The sequence below is a fragment of the Paralichthys olivaceus genome, chromosome 1 (assembly GCF_024713975.1).
Source record: "Paralichthys olivaceus isolate ysfri-2021 chromosome 1, ASM2471397v2, whole genome shotgun sequence".
In the NCBI taxonomy this organism is placed as follows: domain Eukaryota; kingdom Metazoa; phylum Chordata; class Actinopteri; order Pleuronectiformes; family Paralichthyidae; genus Paralichthys; species Paralichthys olivaceus.
The window spans coordinates 20,639,519-20,646,779 of NC_091093.1; positions in this window are offsets into that span (position 1 = coordinate 20,639,519).

Here is a 7,261-nt window from a genome sequence, read left to right on the forward strand (position 1 = left end):
AGATCTTAAAACATACAAAGTGACTCAAAATGACTAAATGTTGGCACAAAGCACATCAACTCGATGTAAATTGACCATAATATATGCAAAAAAAACATACAGTTATTCAAACTGACTTAAAATAGACACAAAGCCACCACAAAGAAATATAAAATTGCAGCAAAGAGGTACAAGGAAAAGACAGAGAGGCACAAGAGACCAGAAAGAGATGCAAAATAAGCATTCTGTGCAAATCTGCTAGAGAAACCCAAAGTACAACAACAGCTATATCCTTACGTTTCAGTTTTAAAATGCATCACAGCATGTTGACACCTGGTGTCCACACTATGGTGTTTTCAAGCGCCTAAAACAGAGAACGTTGACTAAGCTGCTGGCCCTGTTTTAGTTTGGAAACTCCAGGGGAGGCTGTCACATCTACCTGGTTTAACCTGGACTTCAGAATTTTCGGTCTGAACAGGTGTGAAAGACCAACGGACCAAAATGTGGTCTGACCAGATCATTTTAATCATGGTTGGATTTGTTGTGTGTAAAAACACCTTTTGGATAGTCCGGACTTTCAGAGACAACATTAAACAGTAGAAGCAGAAAAAGAAGCAGAAGTGGCCCGCAGGATTGTTTGCAGTCTTTGCCTCTGACGATATATGGTGTGACGACAGGGGCGTTCATTTTGTTGGTAGTAATCCCATAATTATATTACAGCGGCAACAAGAAATGTGACTACACAGAAGACAGTCTGCTTCCTGGTTACCCCGGCACGCACATACCCAGTGAGCGTAAAAGCTCATGTGACATGGGTTGTCAGGTGAGTTTACATGGACCAAGATTATTTCAGATACAGAGTTACAACATAACAATTTAATTTGTAGTTATAGAAAGAGAGATATTTCAGATTATTAATATTATTAATCTACTGAAAATAAAAAGCTATAATCTTTAATATTCAAATGTATTCAGACCTTCAATTCATTAGAATTCCCCTGGGCCGTATATGCTTTCTTGGGTAAATCTCGTCAAGGTTTGCGCACATGGATTTGTAAAATGTATCCCATTCATCCTGGTAGATTTGCCCTACTCTGTAAGATTGGATGGGAAGCGATTGTAAATTGACATCTTCATGTCACAGATGTTCCATTGGGTTTAGGTCTGGGCTGTTGCTTGGCTGCTAAAGGAAAGTCAGAGACTTGTCTTGACGCAAGTGTTGACTTGGTTTGTATGCTTCCAATCACTTTGCTGAAAGGTGAACCATCGCCCTTGTTTCAGGTCACATACACTATCTGGCAGATTTGTTTGTTTGGCAAAGTCCAAGAGAGTTGTAATATGCCTTTAATTTGAAATAGTTTCTGTCTTGCCTCTCTACCATAAAGGCCTGACCGATGGTTCCAATTTCTGAAGCTCTGTTCTGCCTCTGCCTGCCACACCACCCCTCACCTGAACGCTCCAGGGATTTCTGTGTTGTTGTGAACACGTCTGAGCAGTGGATCTCCCGCTGCTTGTTGATGAAAGGCAACCTCTGGAGAAAGTCTTTACGTGACACTGTGGACATTCTCCAGAGGTAATGTCTGAAAATGGCTGGTGTCTTCTAGGTTCTTGGATCATCTCTGTTACCGACACACATTGGTTACTCACTTCGACCAGACCAACAACTCTTGAGATTCCTGGTGATTCTAAACCTATTCCATCCCCCAATCACTGAGGCCACTGTGTTCCTGGGAAACTTACAGCTTTATAAATGTTTTGGAACCTCCTAGTTGGGTTTTGTCTTCACATGCAGTGCAATTGCGACATTCGAAACAATTCTATATTTAATCACTTTAGTTGAGCTCCAATCAATTTCTAAACTGATCTCAAAGATCACAGCAAAGGGTCAAATGGTTTTCAGGTTTTGATTTCAAATTGTAACAATTTTTCAACAGTTTTTCACTTTCTCATTATGAATTATTGAATGTGGATTGATGGAAAAAAGAGCAATTTCATCAATTTAAAATAAACGTACAACACAACTATATTTAACAACACAGATGGCCAATTCCTTTTGTAAAGGTTAGAAATGTGATGATGGTAAAAGATAAGCCAGTTAAAGAATGCAGAGTAACACATCTCCGACCTCAAGGGGATTGTACATTGCTGTTTTAAGGGTTACCTATTACTTCCAGTTTGTTTAACCCACAACACACACGAAAGCACAAGGAGCTGCATGAATAAACATCTTCCATCAAATAGCTTTTGACAGGAAGACACTAAACCACTGGTATAATCAAATCAAATCAAATAGCTGTCAATGTAGGATAAATTCAATAGCTAACAAGCTAGAACTGATCTATTAAATGTTGGACAGTTGTTGTACAATTTGGACATACTGAGCTTCTATCTTAACCATTTTGATCAAGTATGCATCGATCAATTTGGGTTGGGATCTATACATTCTGTTACTTTTGAATGCTTCCATATATCCAGTGTTAGAACATTTAAAAACACCAGTTTTTAATAATGAACCACCACTTTTACATCCACAGCAATAAATATATAAATACATCTGCATATTGATATTATTAAGCATTATTTCATTAGCATTAAATGACAAAATATCAGAAGAACCTTTTTTCAAATACTCGATGTTCATGATCTTTTTTCAAATCCAGCGTTAGCAGACAAGCGAGGACTCTAAATGTATAAATTCAGTGATCGTGATAGCATACAGATGTGGGTCACCTCAGGCAATGATGCGGCACTTCTGGCCTTCTTGTGGCCCAGACGAATATGGATGTGAGCCTAAAGTTGCCCACTTGTAAAATAGCAAATATGGCACAAATATCCCAAAACTAATGTGGGACACTCTTTGCAAACATGCGGTGCTCTTGGCGAGCTGTAATCAGTATGTGAACCCAAAGGGAAAATTGTGAATATGGCCCAAATAGCACAGAACAAATTTGGTCCACCTTTGACACCTTTGATTGACATGCAGTATCGCTATGGCTTACTTATGGCCCAGATCTGGCAAATGAGAGCAGACCGTCCAAGTGCCATCATTTCACACAGAATGTGGACCAGATGTGGGATGTAAGCCAAATCTGAATTAAATTTATATATGAGTTAAATTCAACCACTTTTGCCAACAAATCAGAAAATCAGTCAAAAACAATACTGCTAAAGGTCCAGTGTGTGAGATTTAGGTGAGAGGGAACTATTGGCAGAAATTTAATGTAGAATAATTCTCATGACGTTTTCACTAGTTCGTTTCATCTAAATTGTATGAATTGTAGTTTTCTTTGCCCCAGAAAAGGCCCTTTATATTCAAATACTTTATATATACCTTGAGGAGACCGTTTCTACGGAGGCCACCATGTTTTTAACATTAATTTAGACTGGACAAACTAAACACCTTTTGAGTTTTTATGACAATTAAAGGCTACCACAGGTTCTTTTTCATGTTTGGAAGGAGAGGGTGAGGTGAGGGGTGTTCATCTGCAACATGCAATTTCAACACTAGATATCACAAAATTCTACACACTGTACCTTTAAGGTTTTGTCTTTACATAATGTCTAAACTTTTTGTGCCAGTCAAACCTCTGAGTTTACAATCCTTTTTGTTTGTGGTAGTTTACATGGTGAACACATTACATTTGATTCAAACCTAAATACAGTGAAGGAGGCGAATGGATACAGTTTGGTCCAAAATTCTACCGAGACCTCTACATTGTGTTCATGCCATGATCATCACAATATGTTACCTCACCATGAGTTACCTGCAGCTCTTCTCACATGCACCACTAACACATGAGCTCTTACAGCACCTGACAGCACCTGGCAGCACCTGGCAGCACCTTTAGCACTCAGAGCAACTCCACCTTTCACATTATGGAATAATCACTGGTGCATGGGGAGAGACCAATCAATCAAATGAGGGACAAGGTGCACAGGGTGTGGTGGCTGTTTGGTATTCTTATAGCCAGAGGCATTCAGAGCGGCCGCAGCACATACATTATAGACACTGGGGTTGGTTTACGAGCAATTCGTTAACAGCGGAGTGACTTCACCTAAGAATGGACTTGTTGTCTTGTTATCACCTATATCCTCAACTCATATCTCTTCCATATCTCTGTAATTGTACTTCTTTTTATCTTTCATTAGTAAAATAACACTAGAGTCATACTCTTAGTAATAATTAATCAATAATAAATTCAATAAGATAATCTATCAGGTATGGTTGTCAGTTTTACTCTTGTTCTTGACCTACACAGATGATCATTTCATTACTCTTATTTTACTGTTGGTATCATTACAAACAAGCCTGTTTTCCACAATGATCCTGGAGGATGTTAAAGACATAAGTAGTGATTTGTCACGGAAGTAATAACTTTAAGTGACATTGATGACTTATGGCCTTAGGTCAAGTTTCTACACCAAAACATTTATTTGTTCCATGCCCAGCCAATCTTTTATTATAGAAGTTCTATTGAAGGAAAGCACATGGCCTCAAAAAATCTCTTTATGCATACCGTCCAGCAGTTATTCAGTGTGTAAACATAGCGGTTGTGGGATGACTTATCACTCTTGTGATCTAACTGAGTGAGACATGAGTCGAAAGGTCAAAGCACAATGAATCATCCACTCGACTGAATTTGTGGAGAAACTTCATTCCAGGTATAGTGCTGCCTGGAGTACATCGAGTCGTGTGCTGTAACTAATACGATGATCGTTTCACTTTGCCTCATTGAATGATTCCACCAAAACATCCAAAGAGATTAGCAGTGAGTTCTGGCATTATTATTAGATCATTACCATGACTAAAATATGTCTATGTGTATTGGCATGGATGGAAACACACACTCAAATTATTTAATTAAATACCAATATTTAACCCTAGGATTCATTTATTTCATATGAAGAGTTTGAGAAGTTGATTTCAAGCTTTGTCTCAATGTTTAAAGCGCATTTTGCAACAAGCAATAATCAGTGTCCACAATTATTTGATATGTACAAACAGCAGAAATTCATTTATTGTGTCGTGCTATTTCAAATAAAGCACACGGATGTGAAGATTATTTTTATATTATTTTCTTTCATGGCTGTAACTGAGTTCTTATGAAGAGAAACACTACCCCACAGTGGTTAGAGTTTCTCAGTGCTCCAAACTGTTTTCCTTCCACACTCAACGGTCATGTATTTCTCCCCGCTGCACGCTGCTCTGACAGAGACACTGTGTACATGTGGTATTCAGTGGAAGTATGGATGCATTCAAATGTAACAAATATATCCATTCATCATTTTAACATGTGTAACCAGTGTCTTCTCAGGTTTAAAAAAGTGGGAAAACAATTAAAACAGAGATTATCAAACAGCCTACATCCACATAAACTGAAATATTAAATGAAATCATAAACAACAGAAAAGTAATAAAGTAATTGCAGTGGTGTAAAGAAATTAAGTACATTTCCTTAAGCATGGGATTTTGTACTATTTTAAGGTACTTGAACCTAATTTGATTGTATCAACTTGCTTCTCTTCTATTTTGCCGATGATAAAATCATTTGATTATTTTATAAATGTGAATTAATTTATACTACTTAGCAGTAAATTAGCCTAAATCCACCTTGACGAAGCTGCAACATTTTGACCTAATCAATATTCTTATATCAATATATGTCAGGAGACTGTGAAAATGGTTGCTCATATAGTGACAAACCCACAGAGAATAAACCCCATCTCAAATTTGTCTCATATTAAGCTTTATAGCATCATTGGACTTATTTGAGGTTTGGGTTCATCAGTGTTATTTTCAGCTACAGCAGGCAGGCGTTAAAATAAGTACCTCAATAAGGTTAGAGAACCATCATTGTCATGGTTAAAGTAATAAACATGCAACCAAATCTGAGCTCTACTGTGACAAATTCCTGTTTTATGGTCAAAATTGTTTGTCACTCTATAACAGTGTCACCGGACTTCCTCTTTTGCTCCAGTCTTAATTGCTAAGGCTGCAAAACATTGCATTATAATACAGCATAACGGGTAATAATAAACTGTTGGCAGGGTCGACCAATGGGCTCATTTTCACCAGCTGACATTTTCAGCTGGAGTCAGTGTGGATTGTTTAAATGAAGAGAAAAAAACATGGTAGCGATTGTTTTATAAACTCTGAAGCTGACAATGACACCCTTGTGATAGCAAGGTCTTTGCACTTGTTCCACCTTCAACCCCAACTTCACATGTGGACCCTGGACAGGTTGCCAGTGTATCAGAGGTCCAACATACAGAGACAAACAACCATTCACACTTTCATTTACAGCTAAGGTCAATTTGGAGTCTCCACTTAACTAATCTGAATGTCTTTGGACTGTGGGTGGTCGCCAGAATACCCGGAGAAACGTATGAAAATATTTAAACTGCACACAGAAAGACTTCGGACGCACCATGATTCAAACTGGGAAACTTCTAGCTGTGACGCTAACCGCTGCCCCACTGTGCCACCCTGAATTATGCAGCATACACATCTAGTCCTTGCTCTTCCTTCGATATGACTAACACAGCTTCTTTCAGGCCATTCTGCTTCTACTGAGGTTTGTTTGGAATCCTTTTTTTCCGTGTTGTCATACAAGAGACCCAGTTCCACTGAATCCTCTGAAAAATGTCAGTGATTGTCACTTTTTGTCTCTCTCTGCCAGGCTGTTCCTTTTAGCTCTGATGCTCAATAAGAAAGGCAAGCCCTGAGGGTCAATTTGACGCTAAGGCTCGGAGAGTTAATAGCGAGTAAGGGGTAGTGTGACCGAAACGCCAGATGACGCTATCTGTCTGTCCTCGGAGGAGTGTCAGTGGTCACAATGATCACCTTCTTCTACAAACTGCACTGGAGGTCCGATGTTCGTCATTTTCCAGACGATAATAAAGCTTCTTTTGTGAGATGACCATTGCTGACACAAATAAGGAGCATCTCTGGCAAAAGCATCATAGAAACAGAACGGGCTGTGAAGTGAACTTGAAAAAAGTCTCAATTGATGTTTCAAGGTAATGAAGCACTTGATTTGGTTCAGACAGTATTATATGTATAACCTTGGTACATATCGTACAAAGAACATATATTTTTCTGCCCATTCACTTCTCATTAAAGTGCTGTTGTTGCTCTTGACTATAATTTACATCAATTCAAATCCCCCAACAGAAAGCCACTATAATTACTATAAACCTATAAAAAAAAGTGGATCAGGTTGTACTGACTCAGATAGATGAGGCTTGCGGATATGGTGACCTAGAAATGTTAACTATTAAG